Raw genomic sequence first — 23,070 nt, 5'->3', positions numbered from 1 at the left:
GTGCCTCGCCACCTCTCTCTCCCTGCTCTTTCTTGGCTCGCCGCCGCCGCGCCACCATGCTGCCGTGTCGCCGGGAAACTTGGGGATACCACGTCGTCCGCGCGCGCCCCTCCGATGGCTTCTCCGCCGAGATCCGGTTCCGCGGGATGCGCCTCGGCCTCGGCAATTTCAACACCGCCAATGAGGCCGCCCATGCGTATGACGCGGCGGCGTGGAACCTCCGGTGGCCTCATAGAACATTGAAATTCCCCAACGTGCCGGCGTGGGATCCGATGCAGGAGCTCGCGCCTCTGCTATGGCTTAGCACCGATGAGGATCGTCGCGACAACCGGAGGCAGGAGCACCGTCTCGACATCGCCAAGATGGATGAGGAAGCCATGGTGCTGTGGCGCCAATGCTTCCCGCAGGACATCATCAACAAGCGCGAGTTCTATGCGCAAAGGAGGGCGGAGCGAGCCGCTTATCCCGAGGACAAGCGTAGGCAAAAAGCGGACACTCAATTCAACATGAGGCTAGGAGCAGCGTCACCCTGGGAATCCGATGATGATCGGTATCCTCACGCCTACAATCAGACGTCAGAGGAGGATATCACTGAGGAGGAGTCAGACGACAAGGAGTAGTTGAATTATCTATTTTTTATCTACCAATGCTGAGAACTTTCCTCTACTCTCTAGTCTCTCTACTTCTCGATCTCAGCACTGTAAACGCTTTTTTAAAGCACCGCGCATTGCCATTCTATTCGAGATGCTTTAAGATGGCAGACGAGTGCTTTAATGTTGCCCACAAGATGCACGAGTATTACTAGTAGTATATTTTTCTTGCCATGTTGAGATTTTAAAACCACGAGTGCGAACATGCAGAGGAGCAATGAGGACCAAACATGGGATATTGGGGACATCTTCAAGGAGCATGGCAAGTTAAAGAGGTGCTGCACTGAACCTGTAAAACGAGCTTTGGTAAGTAACACCCTTTCAATTACTTTCGTTTAGCCTCGTGTTCTTCGATGTGTATATGTTGTAGTTTCTGTTTCTCTTAAGCCTCGTGTTCTTCGATGTGTAATAAGAAGAGTCTTAATCATCCTAATGCTTTCGTTTTTAGCTTGATGTAGGAAGTGGGTGTTCTCATCTTCTAGTCTGTTTTTATTTTTTCCTTTTGAATTCACTTCTTCGAGTTCTGTTTATCTGGCTTCTACTAAATGGATCTGGGTTGCCCTGAGTATTGATCTAAAAAAGAAGTAACTTCATGTCAGGATGCAGTTCCTGCAAGGAGGGAAGTATGGTCAACCTCGAGATCATGTTTCCAAAATGAGGCTGGATTACACACAAGGTGCCAGTTCCCTAATGATGCTGGATTAGACACAAGGTGCAAATTCCCAGGTGATGCTGGATTACACACAAGCCAGGTGGAGTCGTCAGCTGTTCGTGTCCTTGTGGCTCTAGTAAAGGCTGAAAGAAAGTGTGCAACAGCCCTTGAGAATGTAGCTGAGTTCCTGAAGAAGCGAAAATAGCAATCTAATGCTCTCTTCACCCAAGCCAAAGAAGAGATGGAAGAAGCCAGAAATAAGCTAGCAGAGGCAGAGCAGGCTAGGCGTCTCCTACTATCTAAAACTGTTGTCAATACAAAATTTCCTTCATAATAGCTAGGTTCAAATGTTTATCCAGTCAATGCCTGTTGTGATGTCCGTGCATCTACTGATGTGGCACAAAATTTTTTTTGGGTCATGTAATAACAACAATTACTTTCCAAACAATAACAGATGAAGCATTGGACATGTTATAGTTCACGCGCAAGCCCGACATTCCAAGTTCAACTTCCACATGAAACTCATGTTCATAGATATCTACACATTCATACATAATGTCCACAACCATGATTCACTTCAAAGCCCAAAAGATGTGAGGAGAGTTATAAATAAAGAAAAACCTCTACTAGTTCCTGCTACCAGTGCGAGCACAACAAGTCAAGACCATGCGTAAATTAATTATATTTTGGTCATTTTTTGTGTTCTAAAATGCCGACTGGCTCGCGGAAGGACCTGTTGACAGCACACGTGCAGATTCAATGAAGGAAAGTGGGGCAGTCTGAAGCCGGTTTGCACGCGGCAAGGAGGCGTGCTCAGCCGGGCCTGCAGCGAGTGGGGCCCTCTTGGCCGGCGCGTCGGTTCAATGCCCACTCTATGAGAGGTCGCGTTCGTGTCAGAGCAATCACTCCCTCCAGCCCTTTTTTGTTTGGGTATAACAAAATCTCATTTTCCATTCACATTTTACAAGTAAAATTCGTGGACAAACTTTGACCCAAAATACGATGGGGACTAGTAAACCAGAATGGAGGTAGTAGTTTTTTTAATCAAAGAAGGGTTTCCCCCTTCCGATTTTCATTACTGAAAACCAGCATCTAAATCTAAACCATAGTATTTTCCCTAGAACTACCAGGTTCAACATCTCGCAACATAAACCCATACAACCAATGCCAAGGAGGTACGTAGTACTATGAATTCCATTTTCGCTCCATACCAATCGTTCTAAAAACTACTTAGTACTTATAACGCACCATTGAAAATCGGAACTCTTAACGCTACCAAAAAATGATATTTTAAACGTGGCTACTCGATCTGTGGCAACTGGCGAGCCACCACCTCCAAGTCGTTCACCTGTGGTCCCGACCATCAACTCCTACGGATCAAATTATCATGCAAGCTGACTATTGCTACAAAGGTGCTCCACCACGTACCCGGTACCCACGAATGCTGCAATCATGCACCTAGGGTTTTAGGGTTTATTTGTTAACATCGCCTTTAGCGTAACACTCATGTGTGCGAGACAGCGAGAGACCGACTGCGTGCGTGCGCCTCTTCTCTTCGTATATGTACTCCACCATTTGTCTGGTGTCCAAAAAATTATAATAACTACTAGCAATGTGCCAATGCGTTGCCACATGATCAAAGTAGATTAATACATATTCACCGATTTGATAAAGTCTAGTTTTGAAATACGTATATCACTAAAAATATGTTATGGTTCACTCAAAATATATCCCTTTGGCGGTTTTGATGAGATAAGGAAGGAATGTTGTTGGTTTCAAGATTCGAGAAGTGGTATATGTCTTATTTCTACTCTTACTAGCAAGATGCCCGTGCGTTGCATGGAACAACAAGATCTTGTGGGAGAAAAGGAAGAACGAGGGAGGGCCTTATCTGCAAATGTGGCAAGGAGTGCGGGTAAATTGCCATATTTTCCTTCCTATCCGTCAGATATAAATCAGACGGCCTACATTGCAGGATGGTAGGCCCACCATCATCACCAACTCTGTTTTTTATCCCTACTCTTATAAAAAGTATAGTCGGTAATGATCGTGTGCCTGCCATCCTGCAATATAGGCCGCCCAATCTATATATCACGGATAGGAAGGAAACTATGGCAATTTTGCAAAAAGATACCCACACCCCTCTCTACATTTGCAAATAAGGCCTTCCCTCGTTCATCCTTTCCCCCCACAAGATAAACTACTCATACAAATGCATCTTGATGTTCCTTGCAACACATGGGCATCTTGCTAGTTGTTGCAAAAAGCCCATGTGTGTGTGAGAGAGAGGGAGAGAGAGGAGGAGGATGGAGTGCATGTGTGACAAAGACACAAAGAGTGTGTGTGCAAGAGGTATCAACTTAAAATGAGGCGATAGTGTGTGTGTGCACGATTGAGAGGGTGTGTCTCAAGAAGGGAAGAAAAATCTACATAGATACAAGGAGCGGGAGAGAGACATGTATGCGATAGTGGAAGCACGAGTGTGCGGGTGTATAAACCTCTCGAGAGGCTACTCGATAAATGTTTGTGAGAGAAATACGAGTCGGGGGTGTGAAAGCGACAGATTTGTGTGTGTGTGTGAGAGAGACGGTAGTCGGGAAGGGGAGTGGAAGCAGGAGTTGTGTGTGTGTGTGAAGAGAGAGAGAGAGGGGGGGCGTTTGTCTGATCGGTAAACAAATGAATAATGTCAGTCTGGGATGGAGACGAAAAGGGGACCGCAACAAATGTTGTGTCTACAGGAGAGAGAGAGAGAGAGAGAGAGTAATTTTAGTGGTATGAGTCATATCTAGAGACATATAGGGTGTGTGAGATAATCCCATAGAGAGAAAGACAAAGTGAAAGACGAGTGGAGACTGTGTGTATGGCGGTGAAAAAGAAAGCTTAGGTACCTAGTGATACCAGAGAATATAAGAGACATGAGAGATAACGAAAACCATGTAATGTATAATGATAGGGAGAGTGTGACACTTCTCAAGGGAGACGTCGAGAGACCATGTTTGCGAGGATAGGAGAAACATGAAGTGAGCATGCAGGTGAGCTGGAGAAAAGAGAGTGATAACTACATGAAGGAGCATGCATGCGAGAGAGATGGGCGTGAAAGGAGTGAACATAAAAGGGATTCAAATATTTGAATTCGAGATGATGATACATGTAATCTATAGTCGAACCAAAATTGATCTATCAAACATGCATACTCATATGAATTCACGCTCATCTATGTTATTTAATATGTAGATATTACTGATCCATACATTTTAGTAGAACATAATTTGGTTTAAATTTTTTGAATTCAACCTTATGATTTTGAGATTATTGTATTTGTATATCATATTATACATATAAAGGAGCAGAATTCTTTGTTGTGCTTTTGAAAGTATATATAAAAAATGATGTATATAGAATTTAAGTCCAATCGAAAATGGATCCCGCCCGAAAAAAATAGAATACAAACGGGATTCGAATTGAGTTGCACGGTAAACGTGCATTCTACTAAATTTGAAGGAAGTGGGGGAAGTCGCAGTAACTGCCCGAAACCAAAATCTGCGAGTTACTACTGCTTATCCCTGCCATGCAAAGCCTATCTACTCGATTTCAATAGGTTTCGATAGGGGTAGGTTTGTAATTTCACCCAAACGTGAGATAACTGCCTCTCACCCGGATTCATACACGGTGGGCGCCAAAACATAGTGTGTCCTCGGCCGAAATCGACTCCCTCCCCTATTCATACACGGTGGACGCCAAAAACAAACTCTCGCCGGCAAATAGATCGCCACTGCTTTACTCTGATTTCTTGTCTTGGTTGCAAAGCTGCCTTTGTCCAGTTTGCACCTTCAGATCCGCCATGGCATGCTCAACACTATACTCCCAATGCTTATGGTTTTCCCCTTTTATATTCCACACTAGTTAAATTAAAGTAGACTAAATTTTAGAATTGGGTCAGTCGATTTTTCAGAGCTCGTCGGAGTTCGCCGGTGTGAGCGAAGGGGCTCGGGTGGGGACGATGGTTGTGGGGGGCGGTGGTGGGGCCTCGCCGAGCGAAGAAACTCGACGCGGGTGGGGGCGGGGGTGGGGGTGGGGGGTGGCGGAGGAACACAGGCGATGGGGGCCGGTGGTCCAGCCGGTGGACCGTGCGGTGTTCTGTATGGGAAGAATCAGAGACGAGGAAGAAGAAGGGTTAGGAGACATAGGATCTTCATCCAACCGCCTGAAATGGTCGAGAGACAGCAGGGAGTTGCATTCTTAATGCGCTCTGGTTCATCATGTGTGGGCACTGCGCAACGAACATTTTATTATCCAAAATCTGCTTGCTCTTCTTTACCATCTTCCTCTTCCGTTCTTCTTTAATAAGTACTCTCTCCGTTCCTAAATACAAGTCTTTGTATAGATTCCACCATGGACTACATATGGAGCAAAATGAGTGAATCTATACTCTAAAATGTATCTGGATACATCTGTATGTGATCCATAGTGGAAATCTCTACCAAGACTTATATTTTGGAACAGAGGGAGTATGATAGTAGTACAATATGTTCCTGGTAGTGAAGAGGAGCAGGGACATTTGCAGTGTAGAGGTCTATACGGTCGGTTGTGATGGACACTTTGAGCCTCTTTGATTCGTAGGATTTTGTAAACATAGGAATAGGATTTGTAGTGGCCTGCCCACTTGAATCCTATAAGAATAGCAAGGAAATGTGGGAGGCTATGTCGCCTTTGAGAGTTACACTGATATTAACAGTACCGCACCTTCAGTTGAAGAGAACTGGTATCCGAAGCCTTTCTAGCCGTACTGGCAATACTAGCACATATATTCCAGCAAGATCCACTTTGCTGATTTTACTCTGATGCTTCAGGTTTTCCCGTTATATCTACACTATGATTTATGTAGCTGCTTTGTGTCGCACTAGCAGCAGTCCACTCTTGAAGCTAAACACTGCAATGACTTACAAAATTGGCACCAAGGCACTGAGTGCCATCCTGGATGCAATGAAACTCATATGCTCCCCACCTATTGATTCTTGTTCAGAATATGATCCTAATGACTATTTTAACCTCGAGGAGTCAAAGGTAGATGGCCTGGCCTGTTCACCCATCAAGGTGCCTGTTCTAATTTGGCAAGGTTTTATTGATTGCGTGTATCTTGCATATGTTGTCTTGCATTTCTTCTACTTTGTTGCACCGCCATCTGCTTAGTTTACTCATCATATATGTCGAGATGCCATGCCCATCCATTATCAATACATATTCCATCTGTCATCATACCATGTTTTTTCCACTCAAATGTTGTGCTTGTGCACTGAGTGCTGAACCTAAAGGAGCACCAGCAAAGTCCTTGAAAAACATGATGGTGCCAGAGAAATCAGACAACACCTCACTTATATTGGCTGTACAACCAGTGACACAAAACGTAGGACCGACTCCAGCAGACTGTACCCATACTTCACTGGCCACACCACTAGCCCCACCACACAGGACCTACACTCCATCAAAAGGTATACCGATTTCAGTTGCCATACAACCAGCCGTACCACAGAAAAATCCCACTCCAACAAAAAGTACATCAAGTCCACCGTCCGAAGACCTATCCCAATTGCAGAGACGGCCAATTCCTGCAGATTGGAACCCCAGTCCTCTTATTCCCAGTTTAAAAGACAATGCTTTCAATGTTGTTAGGGACTACATGCATATATTCCCATCATGGGAAGATTATAGTGATGACAAACACCATTTTCACATCTTCCTATCCAACTTACGTGTAAGTGCTATTATTCATGGTTATTATTTTCCTATTTTCTGTTGATTGAACACATCAATGATTTACATTACATTGTTGTAAGTAGGTGAGGGTCAATCTGGATAGTCATGACGAGCAAAGCTTGCTTGTGCTTTTCAAGGAAGCATTGCAGCTGTATTGGTGTTACCTGAGGAAATCTCACTTTGATGGCAAGTCTGTAAACGAATTTCCGGTGAAGTCTCCTATGCTAAATTTAGAAGACATTGAATGGAAAAACCTTGTTATGCACTGGTCTATGTTCCCAGGATGAGGTACTATCTATGAAATCACATGGCAATTTGAACTTCTACTTTTCCGCATCTGCCTTACGGATCTTTTTTGCAGGAAATCTGCTCGAAGAAGAATTCCGGTTTGAAAAGAACGACATGATATCACAAATATGCTGCCCGCTGCTTTGCTCTTGTTAGTACCCGTTGTCCTGTATCACTGTACTTGCATACATACATGGTTCATTATGTGACAACAGTATGCGTGATAGCTTGCTTATCAATTGTTTGCTCCAAATTATCTTATCTGTATGAATGGTTACATTAGTGTAAAATATATCCACTGCCAATGATTTTTTTAGCTCTGCATTGTTCTTGTAAGTACACGATGTTCTTTATCAGTGTACTTATATTGACAGGTAGTTGTTCATGTACCATCACTCTGCAGCTTATTTTCCTTTGCCCTCCATTTTCTACACATCAGATCTATATTTACTCTTACCATAAGGTTGGATAACACCGATGGTATTGAAGAAGTTTAGCTGTGCATTGCTCTTGGTTGTACCTTTTGCCTATATCGCTGCACTTACATTTATAGCTACTTGGTTATGTAGCATCACTCTTCATCTTATCTTAAATATTCTCCATTTTTTCGTATATTATCACATCTATATTTACTCTTAACAAAATGTAGAATAAAAGCAATGCTTATGAAGAAGATTCTATGGTAAACTTCTTGAATTGTCCCCCCCCCCCATCAGCATGGACAAGGGCTTTACAGAGCCTGTCTTCACCAATAATGTAAGTTTGTCCTTCTCAAGCCTTCAAACTTTGTTGTGTATATTTGGTTAGGCATGACTGTAATAGCTATTTATTTTTGGTGTTTGCATCAAATTGCATGTTTAAAGTTTATTATGTAGTTCGTAAACAAAAGTTTGTCCTTCTCAATTTAAGTTTTCAGTTGTACAACCAAGTTCCTTCTTCATACCATGTAAATTAAACTATACAAAGCAAGTGATCTTCTTTTGCACTGCATGTATGGTTCTGTTATTGATCTGTAATCCAGTGGTGTGGTGAACCTACCCACTACAGCATAATGTCATATTCTGAAGTGTCTTAACTATGAACAATGTCATATCATTCTACTATTATTTAAACCATCTCTTTATTTGCGAATCTGAAATGGGATAAATTGACAGCACACTAACCATTGATACTTATGAGTTCTTGATCTGTAATCCAGTGGTGTCGTGAAGTTGCCAACTCCTTCACAATGTCATTTACTGCCATGTCTTGACCTGAACAATACCATATTGTGTTAATGCAATTTTAAACTATGTCAGTTTATTCGTCAGTAAGAAATGTGATGAATTTTCAGCACTGATACTTTTATGTGCAAAACCTGTCATCTGCCTGCTTGTTTATCTTTCATAGTGAGGAGGATATAAGTGTTAAATGAGCGCAGTCTCATCAGCTTGCTCAGCTGCTTGCGCTGCAGCTCCCCAGCAGGGCTAACCTTTCTTGAACTCTATTGAAGTGCTATCGGTTTTGTATATTATTTTTTCGGCGTGTTTATTTGCACTGGTGGCGATCTTTGATGCCCAGTCTATGTAATCTGTTGTCTGCTTGTGCTTTATAATCATAGTGGCGAACTTTGATGCCCAGTGGATGTAATATGTCATAATTTCTTTATTGTATAGTCTAGGTTTTCTCTTATTCATGATGCTGCAGTTATTTTACTATATATATATATATCCTGTCTTCACAGTAAACCGGCCAAACCGTTAAATTACGGTACATAATCGGGCCGTCATGCAATCACGGTGTATGATCCGCATCATGGGCCCCGTCATCTTGGTCCGTTAAAAGGCCTAAATGTAAACTGGCCCACTAGTAGATTCGGGCCTTTAATAGGCCGAGTAAACCGTCGGCCCTCTTTTCGCAAGAAAACTCAATGGGCTTTTAGGAGGCTGAGAAGTAGGTTGGGCCTGAAACGTGCCGAATAGCTCACGGGCCGGCAGCAACCCGAAATGGACCCCGACCCATGATTGTGCGAATCAAATCACGGGCTTTTAACAGGCCAAAATTGTCTCGATCCTTGTTTGGCCCAATCAGATTATCGGCTGCGAGCAGGCCGATTGCAAACCGGGCCGTAGTTAGGCCCAACTATATGACGGGCTTTTAACAGGCCGAAATGAATATAGGGCCAAAATGTTAAACATGCCCTTAACAGGCCGAAACTAATATCATGCCGAATTACTAAATGGGACATTAGCAAGTGGGCCCAAAAGCATAGCGTCCAGTTGACGGGCCGAATCTGATATGTGCCATAATTTAGCCCAAAGTCTCTTAAAGGACTAGACCTGATCTGGGCCATAATTTGGCCTAGAACGTGGTAGGCTTTTAACGGGCAGGATCTCATATGGTCCATTATTAGGCCCGGAACATGGTAGGCCATTAATGGACTGGATCAAACATGGGCCAGCATTTGGCCCAAAATATGGCAGCCAGTTAATGGGCCGGCCTACTAGGGTCCTCAAAATCTTGTGGGCTTACATCTAGGCCGACCCATTAATGTCGGCGAAATCTTGTGGACCTTTAGCTGGGCCAGCCCATTATGATCCGCAAAAATCTTGTGGGCCTTTACCTGGGCCGGCCCATTATGACCCACAAAAATCTTGCGGGCCTTTACCTGGGCCGGCCCATTATGTCCCACAAAATCTTGTGGGCCTTTAGCTAGGCCAGCCCATTATTGTCCGCAAAATCTCGTGGGCCTTTAGCTGGGCCAGCCCATTATGGTCCGCAAAATCTTGTGGGCCTTTAGTTGGGCCGGCCCATTTAAACTTTATGGGCCGGTCCACGTGTCAACATATCATAGGCGCATCTCGCCCATTGGATGAGTGACACATGTGCCAACGCGGAGCTGACACGTGTTTCCTCTAGCCAATGATGATTTTACACATGGAAAATCCCCATTGGTCCGGGCTGTTAACGGGTTATCGGATCAAAAACCGGACCCGGTAGCTTAACGGCGTTCCGTTACGGTGGATGCCACGTGTCGGTCACCCTTAACGAAAGGACTTCTGTGACACGCGATTTATCGTCATGGAAGTGGACACTTCCGTGATGATAATTTTGGTAATGTCATGGAACACTTCTACGACAGCACATGTATGACTATCTTGATTCTGTCATAAAATTGTCATGGATGTACATGCATGAAAAAAACATGACCTACTGTGACAAACACGTATTATCATGGAAGTTTATTTTTTGTGCTGGTAGCTTCTCCTAAAGTGATTTCCATAAAAGTGCCTCCCGCAACTGAATCTAAAAGATTTCTAGAAGCAAAATTCAATCTGACATAAAACTTTTGTATGATCATCCATAAATTTAATCCATGAGTAGGGCAATTGCGAATCATTAATTTCATCCTCTCCCAAGATTGTACAACATGTTCATGATCAAGTTGCTTAAAATTCATAATATCATTTCTAAGAGAGATGATCTTAGCGGGAGGAAAATACTTAGAGATAAAAGCATCTTTGCACTTATTCCATGAATCAATCTATTTCTAGGGAAAGACGAAAACCAAGTTTTAGCACAATCTCTAAGCGAAAATGGAAATAGCTTCAATTTAATAATATCATTATCCATGTCTTTCTTCTTTTGCATATCACACAAATCAACAAAGTTATTTAGATGAGTAGCGGCATCTTCACTAGGAAGGCCAGAGAATTGATCTTTCATGAAAAGATTCAGCAAAGCCACATTAATTTCACAAGATTCAACATCGGTAAGAGGAGCAATCAGAGTGCTAAGAAAATCATTGTTGCTGTTATTGGAGAAATCACACAATTTAGTATTATCTTGAGCCATCGTGACAAACAATCCAACACACAAGCACACAAGAGGCAAGCGAAAAAGAGGCGAACGGGAAATAGAGGGCGATAAAACGGGAAGGGTGACGTGGGGGAGAGGAAAATGAGAGGCAAATGGCAAATAATATAATGCGAGGGAGAAGAGTTTGTGATGGGTACTTGGTATGTCTTGCCTTGTGCGTAAACCTCCCCGGCAACGGCGCCAGAAATCCTTCTTGCTACCTCTTGAGCACTGCATTGGTTTTCCCTTGAAGAGGAAAGGGTGATGCAGCAAAGTAGCATAAGTATTTCCCTCAGTTTTTGAGAACCAAGGTATCAATCCAGTAGGAGATTACACGCAAATCCCTCGTACCTACACAAACAAACAAGAACCTCGCAACCAACGCGATAAAGGGGTTGTCAATCCCTTCATGACCACTTGCGAAAGTGAGATCTGATAGAGATAATAATAAGCTAAATATTTTAGGTATTTTTTTGATATAGATTGGAAAGTAAAGATTGCAAAATAAAGTATATCGGAAACTTATATGATGGAAAATTGACCCGGGGGCCATAGGTTTCACTAGTGGCTTCTCTCAAGATATCATAAGTATTACGGTGGGTGAACAAATAACTGTCGAGCAATTGATAGAAAAGTGCATAGTTATGAGAATATCTAGGCATGATCATGTATACAGGCATCACGTCCGCAACAAGTAGATCGAAACGATTCTACATCTACTACTATTACTCCACACATCGACCGCTATCCAACATGCATCTAGAGTATTAAGTTCATAAGAACAGAGTAACGCATTAGGCAAGATGACATGATGTAGAGGGATAAAATCAAGCAATATGATATAAACCCCATCTTTTTATCCTCAATGGCAACAATACAATACGTGCCTTGGTGCCCCTACTGTCACTGGGAAAGGACAACGCAAGATTGAACCCAAAGCTAAGCACTTCTCCCATTGCAAGAAAGATCAATCTAGTAGGCCAAGCCAAACTGATAATTCGAAGAAACTTGCAAAGATAACAAATCATACATAAAAGAATTCAGAGGAGATTCAAATATTTTTCATAATAATCTTGATCATAAACCCACAATTCATCGGATCTCGACAAACACACCGCAATAAGAGTTACATCGAATAGATCTCCAAGAAGATCGATGTGAACTTTATATTGATATTCAAAGAGAGAGAAGAAGCCATCTAGCTAATAACTATGAACCCGAAGGTCCGTGGTAAACTACTCACACTTCATCGGAGAGGCTATGGTGTTGATGTAAAATCCCTCCATGATCGATTCCCCCTCCGGTGGAGCACTGGAAAAGGCCCCAAGATGGGATCTCACGGGTCCAGAAGGTTGCGGCGGTGGAAATAGGGTTTCGTGGTGCTCCTGGATGTTTTCAGGGTATGTGGATATATATAGGCGAAAGAAGTCGGTCACGGGAGCCATGAGGGGCCCACGAGGGTGGGGGGTGTGCCCACCCCCTAGGGAGCGCCTCCCTGCCTCGTGGCCTCCTCGATTGCTTCTTGACGTCCACTCCAAGTCTCCTGGATTGCATTTGTTCCTAAAATAACTCTCCTGAAGGTTTCATTCTGTTTGGACTCCGTTTGATATTTCTTCTGTACAAAACACTGAAATAGGCAAAAAAACCAGCAATTTGGGCTGGGCCTCCAGTTAATAGGTTAGTCCCAAAAATAATATAAAAGTGCTTAGTAAAACCCGTAAACATCCAAAATGGGTAATATAATAGCATGGAACAATAAAAAATTATAGATACATTGGAGACGTATTAGTCACCGGCGCGACACCTTGATCTCATCTGTAGCATCGTTGTCGTCTCGCCACCTATTGTTACTACGACTATCGCTACTGCTTAGTGATAAAGTAAAACAATTACATGGTAATTGCATTGCATACAATAAAGCGACAACCGCAGGCTCCTGCCAGTTGCCGATAACTTTGTTACAAAACATGATCATCTCATACAACAATTATATCACATCATGCCTTGACCATATTACATCACAGCAAGCCCTGCAAAAACAAGTTAGACGTCCTCTACTTTGTTGTTGCAAGTTTTACATGGCTACTACGGGATTCTAGCAAGAACCATTCTTACCTACGCATCAAAACCTCAACGATTTTTCGTCAAGTGTGTTTTAACCTTCAACAAGGACCAGCGTAGCCACACTCGATTCAACTAAAGTTGGAGAAACATACACTCACCAGCCACCTATGTGCAAAGCACATCGGTAGAACCAGTCTCGCGTAAGCTTACGCATAATGTCAGTCTGAGCCGCTTCATCCAACAATACCGCCAAATCAAGCTATGACATGCTGGTAAGCAGTATGACTATTATCGCCCATAACTCTTTGTGTTCTACTCGTGCATATAACAACTACGCATAGACCTGGCTCGGATACCACTGTTGGGGAACGCGGTAATTTCAAAAAAACTTCCTACGATCATGCAATATCTATCTAGGAGATGCATAGCAATGAGAGGGGAGAGTGTGTCCACATACCCTCGTAGACCGAAAGCGGAAGCGTTTAGTTAACGCTGTTGATGTAGTCGAACGTCTTTGCGATCCAACCGATCCAAGCACCGAACATACGGCACCTCCATGTTTAGCACACATTCAGCTCGATGACGTCGCTTGTACTCTTGATCCAATTGAGGCCAAGGGATATTCTCGTCAGCACGACGGTGTGGTGACAGTGATGATGAAGTTACTGGTGCAGGGCTTCTCCTAAGCACTACGACGATATGACCGAGGTGTGTAACTGTGGAGGGGGGCAACACACGTCTAAAAAATTGTCAACTTGAGTGTACTAGGGTGCCCCATGCCCCTGTATATAAAGGAGCAAGGGGGAGGCCCGGTCGGCCCCTGTAGGGCGCGCCCCAAGTAGGATTCCTACTAGGAATCCTATTCCTAGTAGGTTTCCAACAAGGGGACGGGAGGGGGAAGGAAGGAGAGGGAGATAGGGATGGCAAGGGGGGCTCCGCCCCCTCTTCCTTGTCCTATTCGGTCTCAGGGGGAGGGGGCGAGCGGCTACTCTAGCCGCCCCCCCCCTCTCTCTCTCCACTAGGGCCCATCGAGGCCTATTAGTTCCTCGGGGGTTCTGGTAACCCTCCGGCACTCCGGTTTTATCTGAAACCTCTCCGGAACACTTCTGGTGTCTGAATATAGTTGTCCAATATACCAATCTTTATGTCTCAACCATTTTGAGACTCCTCGTCATGTCCGTGATCACATCCGGGACTCTGAATAATCTTTGGTACAACATATCACATAAACTCATAATACTAATCATTATTGAACATTAAGCATGCAGACCCTACGGGTTCGAGAACTATGTAGACATGACCGAGACACGTCTCCGGTCAATAACCAATAGCAGAACCTGGATGCTCATATTGGTTCCTACATATTCTACGAAGATCTTTATCAGTCAAACCGCATAACAACATACGTTGTTCCCTTTGTCATCGGTATGTTACTTGCCCGTGATTCGATCGTCAGTATCTCAATACCTAGTTCAATCTCGTTACCGGCAAGTCTCTTTACTCGTTCCGTAATACTTCATCCCGCAACTAACTCATTAGTCACATGCTTGCAAGGCTTATAGTGATGAGTATTACTGAGAGGGCGCAGAGATACCTCTCCGTAACACGGAGTGACAAATCCTAATCTCGATCTATGCCAACCCAACAAACACCTTCGGAGACACCTATAGAGCACCTTCATAATCACCCATTTATGTTGTGACGTTTGGTAGCACACAAAGTGTTCTTCCGGTATTTGGGAGTTGCATAATCTCATAGTCTGTGAAAGTTGTATAAGTCATGAAGAAAGCAGTAGCAATGAAACTAACACAATCATAATACTAAGCTAACGGATGGGTCATGTCCATCACATCATTCCCTAATGATGTGATCCTGTTCATCAAATGACAACACATGTCTACGGTTAGGAAACATAACCATCTTTGATTAACGAGCTAGTCAAGTAGAGGCAAACTAGGGACTATATGTTTTGTCTATGTATTCACACATGTACCAAGTTTTCGGTCAATACAATTCTAGCATGAATAATAAACATTTATCATGAACTAAGGAAATAAATAATAACTTTATTATTGCCTCTAGGGCATATTTACTTCAGGATCTATCGTAGTACTTCCAATAAGTAAGAGTGTCGAACCCAATGAGGAAATGACAAGCGGTTTTTCAGCAAGGTATTCTCTGCAAGCACTGAAATTGTTAGTAACAGATAGTTTTGTGGTAAGATAATTCATAACGGGTAACTATCGTTGTCAAAACTGGCGGATCTCGGGTAGGGGGTCCCGATCTGTGCGTCTTAGGCTGATGGTAACAGGAAGCAAGGGACACAATGTTTACCCAGATTCGGGCCTTCTCGATGGAGGTAAAACCCTACTTCCTGCTTGATTAATATTGAAGATATGAGTAGTACAAGAGTAGATCTACCACGAGATCGTAGAGGCTAAACCCTAAGAGCTAGCCTATGATGGTATGATTGTAATTGTGATCGGCCTTCTAAGGACCAACCTCTCCGGTTTATATAGACACGGAGAGGGCTAGGGTTTACATGGAGTCGGTTACAAGGAAGGAAACACAATATCCGGATCGCCAAGCTTGTCTTCCACGCAAAGGAGAGTCCCATCTGGACACGGTCCGAAGTCTTGAGTCTTGTATCTTCGTGCTTCAATAGTCCGGACGATGTATATAGTCCGGCTGTCCGGATACCCCCTGATCCAGGACTCCCTCAGCAGCCCCTGAACCAGCTTCAATGACGATGAGTCCGGCGCGCAGTCTTGTCTTCAGCATTGCAAGGCAGGTTCCTTTTCCGAATACTCCAAAGTAATTATCGAACACATGGACCGTGTCCGGATTCGCAAAATGATCTTCACATACTGCGTTTTCCCACATCCAGCCTCATTGTATATTGCGAGGCGGTTTCCTTGGCACGTCTTGTCGAAGCAGAGATCGTGTCCCCTTATCATGAGATTCTCATCAATACGGGTATGGATAATCCAAGCGCACCGCTAATCGCAGCAAGTGGGAGGCAAACGGGTTCCACCAGGCAAGTGGGGAGGCACAAAAAGCATTTACCGCCCCTATAAAGAGATGAGGTCTCTTTCTCTTTACCCACGCCTTCTCCTTCCGCTAGCCCATTCCCCTCTGTTCGAGCCCTAATGCCCAGACACTCTTCTTTTCCATCGAAGAGAGGTTTTCCAAAGATGTCCGGATCCGGATCAGGAGGCAGATGGATGGCCTCTATCGTCCGGGAGAAGGATATCAAGAAGCTCCGGGAAGCCGGGTATCTGGCCAAGAAGATCGGCCACCGTCTCCCACCGGCGGGACAGGTCATCCCCACTCCGGAGCCTTACGAGAGAGTCGTGTTCCTTCCCCACTTCGTCCGCGGGCTCAGGTTTCCCCTCCACCCATTCGTCCATGGAGTCATGTATTACTATGGGATTGATTTTCATGACCTTTCCCCCAACTCTTTTCTCAATATCTCGACGTTCATCGTCGTGTGTGAGGCCTTTCTCCAGATTTCGCCTCACTTCGGCCTGTGGCTGAAGATTTTTAATGTGAAGCCCAAGGTGGTGAGTGGCGAACACGCCGAGTGCGGCGGCGCCATGGTGAGCAAGATGCCCACGGCCGTTTGGCCGAAGGGCGCCTTCAATGACTCCATCAAGGAGTGGCAGCAACAGTGGTTCTATATCACTGAACCACGCGGCAAAAAGTGGGCTGCAGCCCCCGAGTTCAGATCCGGAGCTCCATTGCGGCTCATGTCCTAGCCCAAGAAGGGCCTGAACTGGTCCTCGTCCGATGAGCTGTCACTGATCCAGACGCGCGTTCAGAACGTGGTTGACAAGGACGTCAAACTCGTCGACGTAGTCCAGGTGATGCTAGTTCGCCTGGTTCTCCCTTGCCAGCGCCGAGCCTGCACTTTGTGGGAGTTCGACCCAACCCAGCACCAAACCCTTCAGGAGCTCTATGATTCCTCCCACAAGGATATCTGGAAGGTGCTCTTCAAGTCCTCCAAATCGTGGCCGGACTCCGCCGAGGACCGTGGGTATCAATTATCCCATTCTACAAGCCCGGTAAGTTACAGCCACGCCCTGTCCATCCCTGCTTCAGTTGGCATGTCATGAGGGGGACATTTTAATCGTGTTTCATCATGACCTCAGGGATGGATAAAGAAGGTGGAGCGGATACATTGTCCGGCCCCGCTGCCGAAGGAACCGACCGGACCTCTTCTAACGAAGATGCTGGTCCCCACGCCTTACGAGGCGCCAAAGAAGGAGGCCTCCAAGAAGGTCAAGAAGACCCGGAGTGGCCTCCGTCGCCGCGAGGCTTCGGACGCCAAATCTGAAGACTCCAGCGATGCTCCTTCTTCCGAAGACGAAGAGGAGGAAGCAGAAGAGGACGAGCCTCACTCTGAAGGTGGGAAGAAGCGTGTGGCTTCCCCGTCCTTGGAGGTCGAATCGCCCAAGAGGGGGAGAGGTTCCCATCCAGAGGCATCCACCACGGCTGCCGATAACAGCCCGGAGTGGGATCCCAGGGCCCAGCCCCAGGAAAAATCGTAAGTAACCAAAATCCGAATGTGCCTATGCATCCAGGGTCGTCTGGGTATAGTAGTTTTAACTATTGCCATATCCCGTGCAGCCCGGCGAGGTCTCCTGCCGGACAGTCCTCATCGGAGGATTCGTTAAGCTCGGATGCTGTGGCGAGCGAGACGCCTCCAGAGGCTCCTTCTCCGAAGTCTAGGCGTGATGCCGAGGTGTCATCTCAAAGAGACCCAGAGTAGGGGGGCATGTCTCTGGAGCCAGACCATAGCCGAATAGGGTCCTGGAGACCTTTACGGCTCCAGGATTGGGCGACCGGCCACCTTCAACGGAGGGAGGCCTGCCTGTTCCGCCGGTAACCTCTGTCCATGCAGAGTTGCCGGGCGGTAATCGACAGCATTGAAGAACGCGTCTATCGTCGATGAACATCGGACCCTCATGGGTGCGGTGGTTGGAAAGATTCAGTCTGCTGAAAGCGGGCTGAATGAGTCCTGCCTTGGCCTTATAAAGGATTTTGAGGTATGGTTTCTGAGGAACCTTTGAGGAATTATCATAATATGAGCAGTAGCCCCTGATACACTATCCAGCGAAAGAGAGGGAGCCGGGCAGGGGATCAAATCCTTTGTTAATGACGTGTACCTCTTTCTTCGAAAACAGGCGTGTGCGGAGAAGATGTCTGCTCATAATGCGGAAGTGTCCGAACTGAAGCAGAGCCTGGAAAGGGCCGAGGAAGAACTTGGCCGTGTGAAGAAGCAATTAGAGGATAAGCAAGGTATGTTGAAACATTGTCTTGCATTAGGCACGAATGAGTAATTGTTCCTATTGAAAAGTATTTTTGTTGTATGCCCTAGGAGCGAGTGCCGAATATGAGGCACTGAAGAAGGCTGTGGCTGATGCCAACAAGAAGGCTGCCGCCGAGCAGGCACTTCGTGAAAAACACGAGGCCAGGGTCATCACAGCCGAGCGGGAGCTCCAGGAGGCTGTGAAGAAAAGAGAGGGCTTGGAGCAGAGTCTGGTAGGGAAAGAATCCGAACTCTCCCAAGCTCTCCAAGCCGCAGAAGATGCTCGGAAAGAAGCCCGAGGTGCTGTACGGGACATTCAGGAGGCCCGGAAAGTTGCGGCTGGTAAGGCCTGTTGTATTCATGGCCATGTTTACATGATAGCGGGGAGAACTCTAAGCGACAAGCTGAATTCTTGTTTTGACAGGGGCGTTTGCGGATCTGCCTCGCAGCATATCAGATGCCGCCCAATTTTACCGGACCGAGGAGAAGAAGTTTGCGGAGAGAAATTTCTGGTCACAGTATTTGGTGTGGAACTATCCGGTGCCTTTTACGATCAGCTGAAGTAGTTGTCGAACTGCACCAGGTGGCCAAACTAGCCATGAAGGACTTGGTTGTCCGGCTGTGGCCCGCGGAGCCAATTCCAAGTAGTTACTTCGAACTCGTGAAGCGGATTGTGGGCACCTGTCCTCGGCTTGAGGCTATCAAGCGATTAGTTTGTATAGAAGGTGCGCGCATGGCGTTTTCCCATGCAAAAGTGCATTGGGGGAAGCTTGACGCGGAGAAGCTGATGACTGAGGGGCCGCCGGAGGGTAAGGAGCACCGCAAGCCCGAGCTGTACTATGAAGGTGTACTGAAAGGGGCCCGCCTTGCGGCGGATAAGTGTGCCAAAGACATTATAATACCCTGAGGGCATTCATGCCGCTTTTTGTAATATGAGATAATGGCATTTTTATTATATATTCCCTGTTTTGTTTGAACATATGTTCTTCCTGTGCGGCTGTTTATTGTATGTAAATCCTGAGAGTTGGCCAGTCGTCGGCTTCTACCCCCACGTAAAAAGAATACAGGGGTGTTCGGGATATATCTGAACGCTCTTTATCCCATGGTTGGGTCCTTTTAAGGAGGTGTTTCTCACCACGAACCAGGCAATCGGACTATAAGGCTTTAGTACTCTCACTTAGCCATAGCAATTCGAGTATGGTCGGCACAGCCCCTAGTGTTCGGAAGGCCGAACTAGGGGCTCTATTGGCGCCTGATCAGAAGACCAACCCGTTGCACTCTGCATTTATAATGGCGTTGTGCGGAATAAATCTTTAAGGATTTTACAACCTCTCGAACAGCTGACCAGCTCTCGCTGCATCAGGACAGTCGGTTTTCGGCTTTCTCTACTGAGGTGCTCGTCCGGCAGAACCGGGACACAATCATAGTAGTTCTCCCAGCGCTACCTTAGCCGATAGAACGAAACGTAAGGTACCAAAACATGGGAGCCGGGCAAACCCAACCAATGACCCAAGACATGATTCAGACCTGATGCATATAATGCTATAAGTTCGGGGTGCCGAGCGACCGAAAAGGTGGTCGGACTTTTATTGCCGTACTGTGAAGCCCCTGGCACAACCGGGCGTAACACGAAGCGTGGCTACCGTTTTTTGGCAAAGAGGCGTCGGTGATAAACGACGGCCGGTAAGTGTTATTTATGTCTACGCATTGTAGTAGGGTGATATGTCTATGCATATGAGTACGATGTATGATTATGAAAAGAGGTGTTTTTTAGCGGAACCTGTGATGGCCAGACTGGAGGGGGTTGTGAGTGGATCAAGAGTGAATCCGAACTGCCTTCTACCTGCATGTTCCTGCCATTGTGTGTCCGGGCTGATTCCAGGCCGCCAATCATGTTCTGCGTCAAAGTTAGTTTGTAAAGGCAAATGCTTGGAGGCAACTGAATGTCCACTTGTGGTTGGTCTAAGGGTTCCTGATCGGACCATGGTGAACCCAGCCGTTATACCATGAAGTAGCACGGACTCCTCAGTTGGTGTCCGGATAGTTGGCTGGCATATCAAAATTTTGATAGGCATGCGCGACTCGCTACTCCGGCAGCTCTATGATTTCCACTCTAAGGGTGGTGTCCGGCCTTGCCCGTGGGCGTGATTATATCACATGGTGTTGGCCTAATGGTTTATCACGTGGAATCTAGTCAACGTGGTTCGTCCCATTGGCATATGGTAAATTACCGTATGAGGGGAAGGTGCCGAAGAATTACTATTTGGCGTGGTATTTTTTGGTGATTCGAAAACAACCGTTAGGGCGGTGGGCCAATAAACTTGGCCTTTGCACCTGGCATCCTTTAGAAGATGTTATTTGTGATTTCTTGCCCGTGGGGGCTTTGTGTGTCATGGAGCCCCCGGACTACTAGGTCTAGGGGTATGGCAATTGAATTGATGTGGTAAGTGTGATCGGGGGCGATCGGCTGTACTTTTATGCTCTAGGAGGTCTCTTGAGTAGACGTCTCCCCTCATTGTTTCTGACACGCGACCGGTCGTTTTGTTTTGAGGATTTGGCATTCTCTATTGGTATGCTTTGTCGTCCTTCTAGGAGTACCGTGAATTTCACACGGTTGATCGAGTGTGTGGCTCGGGCCAGATAGGCTTGAGCTATTCTTTGTCCGTTGACCGGACTGGGAGTTGCTGGACTTGGCACCAGCTTCCTTGACTTGACGTTTATGACCATTGCGCCGAGGCTTGAGGATGCCTCTTCGTGTATCCTTCTTAATGTCTTGGACCGTAGTGATGTGTGGATGTCGGGGTGTGTGCCTTGGATTCTCCTGCTTAGGTTGAGGTAGCCAGTTGTGCCGCGTATGCCCTTTGTTGGGGTGGTCGAGTCCGTACTTTTCGGTGGCCAGGATCTTGGTCCACCTATCCACTAGAAAATCTTGGTCAGCTTTAAGCTGCTCTTGCTTTCTTTGCAGGCTCCTTGCCATGGCCATGAGCCATCGCTTGAAGCGAACTTGTTCCACTAGATCTTCAGGCACGCCGAATTCGTCATTGCCGAGGCTTAGCTCATCTTCGGAGGGGGGTGTATAGTTGTCCCTCTCCAAGTATCCCACGTGGCCGGTCCGGCCTGCTTGAAGGTAAGCTGATCAGGGTTGTATTCATCTTTAGCACCATTTGTATTGTTTTCGTCTCCTGGGCCAGCATTGCTGTGGCGGGGCTTGGGGCGGCGCCGACGACGCCCATGCTTTGCTTTTCTCCCTGAGGGGTTATCCTCCGTTGCCTCGTCGCCATTGGTTTCCTTCGGAGTGTCCACCATGTATATCGTATGAGGAGGTGGCCGTCCACCGCCCTGTGAGCGGTGGCTCCTGTACTTCTCCTGCATTGTCGTGCATAACGTCGATGTCTTCAAAGTTGAAGTCAAGCACGTCGGTTAAATCATCGACCGTGGCAATGAAGTGGGTGGTGGGTGGGCAGCGAATTCCTTTGTCGCCTGCTTCCCACTCAAGCCGGACATAGTTCAGCCCATAGCCTCCTGACAAAGAGAGAGACTTTAGTGAGTTCAGCATGTCGCCAAAGGGCGAGTGCTGGAAGATGTCCGCAGTGGTAAACTCCATTACCGGAGCCCAACCGGATACGAGTCCGGGGGCCCGGGGTTACAGGCTTCCACAGAGGTGAGACCTGTATTCGGCTCCACCGCTGATGAGTGTGCGGCCTGCTGGGGCGAGGTCCACCCCTCCGTCCTTAGGCAACACAACCTGCTCCAGATTTAGATCCGGGGCTACTGCAGGGGTGATATACCGAGCATCGTCCGGCAGCAGGTCTAAGCCATGCTCATCATAATTGTTCGGTGCTCGGCGCAGGCCCAAATCCATCAAAGATCAAATCTCCGCGAGTATCCGCCGTGTAGTTCAAGTTTCCGAACCTGACCTGGTGGCCAGGGGCGTAGCTGTCCATCTGCTTCAGATGGCCAAGCGAATTGGCTCGCAGTGCAACGTCGCCGAACATGAAGATCTGTCCGGGGAGAAAAGTCTCCCCCTGGACCGTGTTGTTGACGATTGAAGGAGCCATCAAGCCCTACAACGACGACACAGAGGAACTCTCAATGAGATCACCAATGCCAGTGTCAAAACCGGTGGATCTCGGATAGGGGGTCCCGATCTGTGCGTCTTAGGCTGATGGTAACAGGAAGCAAGGGACACAATGTTTACCCAGGTTCGGGCCCTCTCGATGGAGGTAAAACCCTAATTCTTGCTTGATTAATATTGAAGATATGAGTAGTACAAGAGTAGATCTACCACGAGATCGTAGAGGCTAAACCCTAAGAGCTAGCCTATGATGGTATGATTGTAATTGTGATTGTCCTTCTAAGGACCAACCTCTCCGGTTTATATAGACACCGGAGAGGGCTAGGGTTTACATGGAGTCGATTACAAGGAAGGAACCACAATATCCGGATTGCCAAGCTTGTCTTCCACGCAAAGGAGAGTCCCATCCGGACACGGGCCGAAGTCTTGTGTGTAGTAT

The sequence above is a fragment of the Triticum aestivum genome, chromosome 5B (genome assembly GCF_018294505.1).
Source record: "Triticum aestivum cultivar Chinese Spring chromosome 5B, IWGSC CS RefSeq v2.1, whole genome shotgun sequence".
Classification (NCBI taxonomy): domain Eukaryota; kingdom Viridiplantae; phylum Streptophyta; class Magnoliopsida; order Poales; family Poaceae; genus Triticum; species Triticum aestivum.
This window is presented reverse-complemented; position numbering follows the sequence as displayed.